The sequence below is a fragment of the Magnolia sinica genome, chromosome 8, assembly GCF_029962835.1.
Source record: "Magnolia sinica isolate HGM2019 chromosome 8, MsV1, whole genome shotgun sequence".
In the NCBI taxonomy this organism is placed as follows: Eukaryota; Viridiplantae; Streptophyta; class Magnoliopsida; order Magnoliales; family Magnoliaceae; genus Magnolia; species Magnolia sinica.
Window position 1 is genome coordinate 32,705,772 of NC_080580.1, and position 9,813 is coordinate 32,715,584.

Here is a 9,813-nt window from a genome sequence, read left to right on the forward strand (position 1 = left end):
GCCCGATTTTTGAATTTTTATTTCGCCCAAAATACCATGAAAGGAGGTCCAAAAAATTCTAAACAAATCATGATAAATCTTCTAAAATCAAGATCTATCAAACCCCTAAACTTTTAGCTCAAACGGAGTCCATGTGTCCGTACAACGCTGACGTCAGCCGTACGACTGCTGACGTCAGCAAGGTGACGTGTCACTTCTCAATCTGTTGGATGCGGAATGCCTAGATTTATTCTCCGATACCAAGTACAGAATGATTTAATGATAATAATGTGAAGAAAAGTGGAGAAGATTGAGAGAGGAGGAGGAGAGTTTGGGAAAGATGTTGTGTTAGGCTTGCTTACCCTAACACTCAACATTTTTTTATAATAGAGCATATAGTACACCGCAGGAGAAGAGGAAAGTGTGCACATGCACTTACACTAAAAGAGCCACTAACCACATACACAATACACTAGCATTCTCTATAGTGAGCGCTCGCTGACGTCATCAGGGCTGCCTATTTCAAAGGCATTAAAAGAGTATGGCTCGAGGGACTGGAAGGATCGACCACTTGTCTAGGCGAAGTTGACGAGGGTAGCATTGTTGTCATCGTCATCAAGAGCATTGTTTTCATCGTCATCAAGAGCATTGTTATCATTCGAGATGGAGGTTGGCCGAAGCAAGTTGGGTGTCATAGTGAGAGCCTTAGTGCTTTGATGGAGGGGGTCTCAATGGAGTTGTGAGGCTCGAGGGAAGGGATGACATGGACACCTACACCTAGATAGGGCTGATCATTGAGCTAGAATCATTTGATGAGGATGAGTGGAGGCACTCCACGTAAATGGGCCGTGGAGAGATGTTCATGGACCCCACTTAAGGTGCTTGAAGTTGGGTTAGGAAAGGACCTAGATGGGCTTGCAGAAGGCCCAGGAGGGTTGTGGGATGAGCCAAGTGGTTCGAGGGGCCTAAGGGAGAGCCAGAGGGGGTACGTGGCGTCCCGCGAGCAATTGTTCGAGCAACTAAGGGGAAGGCAGTGTCCTGCCGGAGTATAAGGGCTTCAGAACTCCATCATGACCACTGATGCGGTCGATCGGTGCACCCAACTTGAGATCGAGGAGAAGCTCATCATCACTTGGGGGTTTTAGATCGCAATCTCTTCCATTGAGGTCACATTAAAGCTTCAACCAAGTTCAAATGTCCATAATCTTTAAGCTGAGCAACTTCTTCCACCTTAGACTGAGCAACAGACACCATCTGACCGGTTGGGGAGCCAATAGGTTGAATCCAAGTGATGCTTGGCCCTATGACCGTAGCATGCACTGGAGAAGTGGAAGGTCAAATGAAGAGAACCCTACAACTATATACTTGAAAGAACGACCATTGGTCAACGAGTTCCCAATGATACAAGCATGACAGGATGCCAAAGTCGTAGGTGGCCTAGGGCCTCCTGCTCCAGAGATCTTTCTTTTTTCTTTAGGGTGGAATCTAGGCCATATTTTTCCATTTGCATCAAGATCTTGATGTCATTATAGCCAATGTGGTTAAGAAGTGAAATGGCCTTGGACGCTTTGTCGGAGGTCTCCATTCGAACGAAAGCAAAACCTTCATTGGCCGAGGAGCCTTTCTTCTTTGGGATGACCCCCTCCCTAACAACCCCGACCTTGCGGAAGACAAAGTTCAAGGCATAAATGTCCCACTCCTCCGGGAAGTCGAAGACTAAACGAGTAAGGTAGGTCGGGAAGCAATGCTAGGATGCCTTCCTTGGTGGAGCCAAGGGTGGCCTCCGGTGGACGATAGTTCATCTTCCCATGTCAGACCCCTTAACCGGGTGCGCGGTAGGAGCTCCGCCAAGAATTCCTTTATGGTTATCCCTGGGGTGAGATGAGAAATGATGGTGAACATTAGCCACGGACCTTCCCCTGGACCTAAGAGGTGATCACGACCTTGCGGACTCACTAAGGCGATGCCTTCAAGAGAATGGGAGATGACTATCCTCAGATGAATAGGATGAAGATCTGGAGGTAGAAGACCCACTTTTGAACACGAGAGAATCCTCCCATCCTCTCTAATGAGCCACGTGAATCGCTGTAGGATTGCACCTTCGTTGCATGACTTCTCGATCCGGACTTAAGGTAAACTATCACCTCCAAGTAGTTGAGATTTGACCGGCGCAAGATATGGGCGTAAGGTAGCAAGAAACAGGACCACAGCAAGCTCCTGGCGAAACTGTCTGTGCTAGGCAATATCATTAGTGTATGGATGTCGCATAATCCATGTTTCAACAAGCAACAAAGTATCGCGGATTGGAATATCAACATTTGATAATAACAAAGGAAAATTGAAGAACAATCATCACCAGTCATTTTATTAATTCTGGATTCGTATTACATCCCTCGTGTTTCCCTTGATTCTAAAACAAAGTACATTTTGTCAATGTAATAAAAGACAAGAAAGTAGTTCAATAGTGATTCCAGCAACATTCCGGCTTGCGGAGCATCCGTTGTAATGACAAAGGAGTTACGCGGGTTTGAAACCCCTTACTCTACAATGATACACTTAGAATACAAGTGCAAAAGATCAACTTGTGGGAGATTCTGAATGTCCAAGTAAAATGATGTTGAATACTTGAAGTTGACATGTGAGCATGTCTGTACCCTCTCTGCTTCTTGCATCTCCTTCTTTTTCCTTGCTCCTTCCATCTCGCGCCGCGGGATACCTGAAGAAGCTCTCGAAGAATCTCTGGACTTTCTCTGGCTTCTCTAGAGCTTCCTCACTTGTGATCAATGAAATGAGAAGGGGTGGGGGGTATTTATAGGCCTTCGGACGTGTGAGTTGCAAATCCACACAACGGAACACTGTTGCGCGATCATGCAACACGTCTCTGTTGCATGGTCGCGGAACATGCTATCTGTCTGGTCTAGGCAACTTGCCCCCAATTTTGGCAACTTTCTTTGTATTGTGCGGTCATGCAACACATCTCTGTTGCGAGGTCACGCAACAGCTTCAGAACTGCACAGCAGTTTCAGACCCGCACAACAGGTTCGGATTCATATCCACACAACAGTTTCAAAACTGCACAATAGGTTCAGATTCAGATCCGCACAATAGCTTCAGAACAACAAAACAACTTTAGAACCGCACAATAGCTTCAGAACTGCAAAACAACTTTAGAACCGCACAACAGCTTCAGAACTGCATAACAGCTTCAGATTTAGAACTGCACAACAGGTTCAGAACTTGCGATAACATACTATACATCTTTAGAACCTGTGCAAAGCCACACCACATCTTTAGAACCCGCGGTATGCCTTCAGAACCCAGAAACCCTGCGGTACACCTTCAGAACCCGCGATAACCCGTGGTACACATTCAGAACCCGTGATAACCCGCTATACACCTTTAGAACCCGCGATAACCCAGGGTACACCTTCGGAACCCATGGTAACCCGTGATACACCTTCAAAACCCGTTATAACCTGCGATACATCTTTAGAACCCGCAGTACACCTTCAAAACCCACGATAACCCGCGGTACACCTTCAAAACAACTTTGAATTTTATGCCATAACAATCCACTCATCAAACAATCCTTTAAACCGAGCACAATGCTCATGGAGATTATCTCCCAGTCTCATCATACAAATTTCTTGAAAAATGTCATATAGGCAATGTATCTGTGTCTCGGTCGAGTATAAATAGTGTAGATTCTCCAATACTTCCTTAGCAGTCTCATGGCACATCATTATATATTGTCTCATCTATACTCCCATACAACCAATTCATGACCTATGTGTCATCCTCACTCCACTAAAGATAGGACAATGAGTCCTTAGAAGGGCTATCATTAGTTAAGTGTTTACTTTTTCTTTTTTATTTTAAGAAAAGCTTGATAGAGTATGTCTAGGGGAGGAAATTGGACACCCCTTTAAGTTTGACCAAGGTAATTTGTTGAACTTCATATTTCACATTAGAAATCACATTAGTGCTTGCGCTAGCCATGACATACAGACAAGCAACTCTGGTGTGCCACACCAATAAACAAAGAGAAAATAAATAAAAAGGAAAGAGCCAACCTTGGCGCAAGTGGCGGATAATGCTATTAAAGGGCCATAAGTAGAGAAAGAACAAAATAATGCTTATGGACGTCCAGTAACTTATGTATCTCAACCTCAGTGCGAGACCCCGTCAACAATTGCAACCAATCTTGCACACGGTCCTTGTATTTTAATGGCCAGATTTCGGAGTGGACAACAACGTCGCAGCCTCCAATGGAAGTCTTGTTTCTGGCACAAATAGGAAGATAAAATGAAGGGTTGCGTCACTGGTTGGTTGTGGCACATGTGGTTAGGGTGGGGGCAAAAGAGGGTGCGGTACACGAGGTTAGGGTGGGATAGAGGGTTTGAGCGGATGGCAAGGTGGGGTGGGTGAGGGTTTAGGCGGATGACAAGGTGAGGTGGGTCGACAGGGGTCACAACAAGGTTTTGGGCACGTGGGGTCGTGGTAGGGGTTTGACTGGACGGTGTCGTAGTAGGGTTTTGAGCGGAGTCATGGCAAGGCATGAAGAAGATGAAGAGCAAGGGGTCGCGACAAGGGTTTCAGTGAGCGGGGGTGGCGGTAGGGGTTGAGCAGTGATCATGGCAGGGGTTTGGGATGGTGATTGAAGGGTTCAGGGTCGTGGAGATGGGTTCACGTGGCGGTCAGCAGTTGCGGTTGTATAGCCACCACAGGGCGGCAACTGGAGAAGAAGAAGGTGGCGTGCGGTGCGGCGATTAGAGAAGAAGGTGGAGCGCCAACACAGAGGCTTGAACTCGAAACCTTTGGGCTTAGATTTGAGTGATGGAAAAGAAGGGCTCACCACTGGTGGACGGTGCTGGAAAACAAGAGCAAGGAATCTAGGGTTTTAACCCCTCTCTGATACCATGTAATTGATGTTACTTGAGATATTAGGGTAAAATCACACCCCTCTCTAATTTATATTAATAAATTAATAATAGAAACAATATGATAGTCTATAGGACCACCTAGAGTACAATGTTCCAACTCCAACAGGAATTATTGGCAAACCGAGGTGATGATGATTACAATGACAATGATGAAGAGGACGACCATGACAACAATGATGATGATCACCGCTATCCTAGCCTTCTCCTAGCTATTCCGGGATGGCTTTCATGATTTCTTGGGAGAATTCTGGAAACCAACCTCCCCCTTAACATTACTTGTTCCTCTTTACCAAGCTTAGGACTAGCTAGTACATTGTTATGATGGTGCATTAAAATAGAATATATTATAAAACATTACAACAGATGAACAAGCATTGCACGCATTTTTATTTTTATTTTTTCATTTTTATATTTCCTTTCTCTAAATACCCGTTATAAGCTTATAATAGTTCTTACCTATAGACAATATTAACACCCCTTGGCCACTATATTGCATAGATAGCACCGTTTTAAGCCTTGCCCCATGAGGATTTTCACAAAACCTTTGACTTGGGAAGTGATAAAGCTCACCAATAGGAAATTCAGGGCATCTAACCCAAAGCATTTCTGTGTTTAGGAGTTGATGCACATCAGGCACTGCTTGGTAAATGGTATAAATCTTATAAACTGTCAATTGGTGCTGGTGGCAATGAACATAGACATTCATGGATGAGCCATAACATAAAAATCATCCTGATAGAATGTTCATGACATAATCGACGTTACACAATTTCTGTAGACAGAATGCTCAGAGGCACCTTATTATTGCAAGTTTTTAGCATGGCCTATCCATAAGATCGCCAACTAATTTGTCATGGTAGATTGATCTAAACGTATGCCAATCTTACGAGTTATAGGATTTGGTAGCATTTATGAAATAGAACTTGATTTGCACAGGACATGTTCAATTTCCATATCTTCTCCATTCAACATAATTATAAAACTCAAATAAATAATAATAATAATAATAATAATAAACTCTGAGAGGAAATAATTCACGATATTTTCGAAAGTTTAGAAAGAAAAAAAGAAAAAAAGAAAAAGAGAGTAGAAAATTAAAGTTAAAAATCCATTTTGAGTTTTCCCACTATCTTCACTTCTAAATAATTCATGAATCATTCAGTAATTCATGAACCCTTCGGGACGAAAACTTTCTCTGAAAAATTGGTGAACGATTCACATCTCATCAGGAAATGGCTGAATTTTGCACTATGCATTTGAGTTCCAAAAATAATAACTAAAAGAAGCACATATACAGAATTCCCCACTAGAAAAATCAGAATTCCAAAAACCAAAAATGGATAAAGTGAAATCATACTGTAGTTTCTTCTCTATCATAATACGGTATCGTTTTCTTCCAGCAGATACATGGAAGGCCAGATGGTGGATCCAGACCGTCCACCCAGTAGCCTATCCTTGTGATGGCCCATGGTTCACCAACCATTTCTCTCACCTTTCCCCCTTAGTTGCAACCATTAACTATTTTTTTCTTTTCGCCATCCATATGAAGGCTGCGGATTCAAATGCTTAGGAACGTCCAATGTGGGGATGCAGATTGCTTGCCACTCCCGACCGTAGGTTCTTGCAGTCGGAAGTTAGGTGGGGCCCACTGTGATGTTTGTGAGAAATCTACCTCGTCCATTGGTTTTGCCAGCTCATGTTAGGACATGAATCCAAAAATAAGGTAGATCTAAAACTCAAGTATGCCACACGACAAGAGACAGTGGGGATTGAACTCCCACCATTGAACCTCCTAGGGTCCACTCTACCGTGATGTTTATATTGCCATCCAAACCATTCATAAGGTCATTCCCACTGGGATGAGCTGAAAACACACACACACACACACACACACACACACACACACACACATGTTAGCCTGATCCAAAACTTTAGTGGCCCCACAAATGTTTCAACAGTGGGCGTTCAATCGGCCCACTTAGTTTTGGATTTGCTTTGTTTTTGGGCTCATGTCCTAACATGAGCTAGCAAAACAGATGGCTATATATATATATATATATATGGCCCCACAAATGTTTCAACAGTGGGCGTTCAATCCGCCCACTTAGTTTTGGATGTGCTTTGTTTTTGGGCTCATGTCCTAACATGAGCTGGCAAAACAGATGGCTAGGGGTGGATTTCTCAAAAACTTCACGGTGGGCCCCACCTAGCTTCTGACCATAGGAACTTCCCACGGTCCGGGTCCAGGCAATCCACGTCCCAATTTGGGAGACTTTAACCATGGGGCATCCACAGTGGAGCCACCATACAGTCCCAATCCACCATCCAACTTGCCACATGTACGGTCATGGGCATATCATATTACAATAGAGAGGCGCCCATAATATTATTTCCATCTACACTAAAATCGCCCAGGATTCACTTCAAAGAAATCTAAAACAATTAACAAAGAGAGAAGAAGGAACAAGCCTTGATTCCATATTAGAGGTAAACAAAAAGACAGTGGATGTTGCAGTACAATAATCCGACAGAAGAAGACGATCGGAAGGACTTACAACTGGAGGGCTTCGAGGAACTTGTCGTGCTCCTCTTCAGTCCAGCTCTCCCTGGATTTTGTGATGGTGTAGGGCTTCCTCACCTTCTTGACAGAACCATCTGAGGCCATGGATTGGAGATGATGGTTGGGAGAGCTTGGTTGCATTTGGAGGAAAGAGGACAGGTTCCACGAATTCCAAGGGCATTTGAAGGATAAAAAGGGCAAATTGAGAAGAAGATTTCTGACTGTCAGTAGGGTTTTGGGGCAGAGAGAGAGAGAGAGAGAGAGAGAGAGTACGAAATGTGAGGAGAGGAGGACTGCTCGGCTTTCGCGGGCGACGTGTATATACGGTGAGTGAATGGGAATCGCTCGCTTCCTCGGCGCGGTAGTTCCGATTTAATCGGTGAAAACCGGCGATTTTTTCTTCTGGATTTGTGGCAGTTGCTTCGCGGGAAACGGAAGCGGATTGGCTGATGTACCACACACCAGCTATATAGCTGCTGTAGGTACGTCACGTGCGAAGACGAGCACGGACGCTCCTGGAGCTCCGAGTTGTACGAACGGTTCAAAGGAGATCAAAGTTACATGGGCCCCACGGTGATGTATTTATTATATCTAAACCGTTCATCTATTTTTAGAGATCATTTTAGAGTATTATCCAAAAAATGAATCATATCCAAAGATCATTTGTACCACACCACAAATAGCAGTGGAGATAATGATTTTCACCATTAAACAATTCGTAGGGCCCACCATAACGTTTATTTTCCATCCAATCTATTCATAAGGTCACAAAGACATAAATGAAGAGGAAAAACAAATTTCATATTGATCCAAAACTTCTGTGACCCCAAAAAGGGTTTCAATGGTAGACGTTCAATCCCCCACTGCTTTTTGCAGTGTGGTCCACTTGATAGTTATATCTGCCTTATTTTTAGCCTCAAGCCTTAAGACGAGCTCACCAAATGGATGAACGGTTTGGATATAACACATATATCATGATAAGACCCCACAGAACTTGCTTACGCCAATTCGGCCTCGTATAGCTGTGTGAGGTACCAATCCGCTTCCGCGGGAAACGGACTCGGATTCGGTGGGACCGATCAATACTGACCTCGGCATGGGCGCGGATTAGGCTAGCCAGACTCGTCACCAAGTTCCGTAGCCCCACCATGATGTATGTTTTGTACTTAGGCCTCGTATCCGTTTGAAGAGGTCATTCTAGGACAATATGCAGAGAATAAGTTAGAATCCGAAGCTCCTGTGAACCCCGGCACAGAAAACAGTGGGGACAGTAACACCCACCGATAAATACTTTTAAAGACCACAAAAGTTGTGGATAAAACTGATATTTATGTTTCCTTTTTTATCTTTTTTAACTTTTGAACTAGTTAGATCTCAAATAAACATTATGGCAGGCATTAGGATAGTTTCAACGGTGGGAATCATTCTCTCTAATATTTTCTGAGGTAGGGTTTACCACAACTTTTTATCTATCTTATTCTTTGGCTCATGGCCTAAGATGACATTCCAAAGTGGAAGAATGTTGTAAATACAACACTTATATCACAGTGGGGCTACAAAACTTGTTAACGTCACTTTAGTAGTGGTATCCGTACTTAACCTGTCAGTGTCCAATCCGCCTCCCCTCGGTACTGCTCGCCACGAGTACAGCTCTTTGGGCCCACCATGATGTATGTGTTTTAAGCCAGTAACGCTACCGGCTGGTAAAGGGGCGGCTTCGTTGAGATCTGCAGATCAGTGCAAATCAGCAGCAGATGACTGTACGTACATTCCTAAACGGTATTTCTGAACGGCACCAGCAACATGATCCAAAAAATACGGTAGAACAAAAATTCAAGTGGACCGCTACTAAAACCTTCCTGGCCCTCTACAATGTTTATATGACATTTAACCAGTTCATAAAGTCACGTTGGCATTCAATAGCAGCCGTGGGCATTTAATCTCAATTGATTCCTACAGTTTGATCCACTTGAGATTTGAATCCACATCATTTTTTGAATCATCCCTAAAATGATATGGGAAATGGATGGACAGCGTGAATAAAACACATACATCGTTGTGGGCCCGGAGAGCTTTTCTAACACTGACCGGTACCGAGGTAGTTCGGTGTCACTGCGAATCCGATTTTGGTAAGAGTTTTTTCCTATTGTACGCCTCACTTTTAAGCCACGTACCTTATTAAGCCCTTCTAAACTTACCTTCCTAGATTACTCCCCGGCTATATGGACGCACATTTACTGGACCGAAATACCCCCGCTTTAATAGAAATGTAATTTCTGAAAGTTGCGGTTCCCTATGGCTATGGATTATAACCGTATCCATTGAAATTAA

The 9,813-nt window shown here is 43.8% G+C and overlaps 1 pseudogene; it reads right to left on the minus strand.

Annotated features, from left to right (window-relative positions):
- LOC131253198 (protein REVEILLE 8-like) overlaps positions 1-7,919 on the minus strand; it is a 51,234-nt pseudogene extending 43,315 nt beyond the window's left edge.
- Between the last annotated feature and the right edge of the window lie 1,894 nt (positions 7,920-9,813).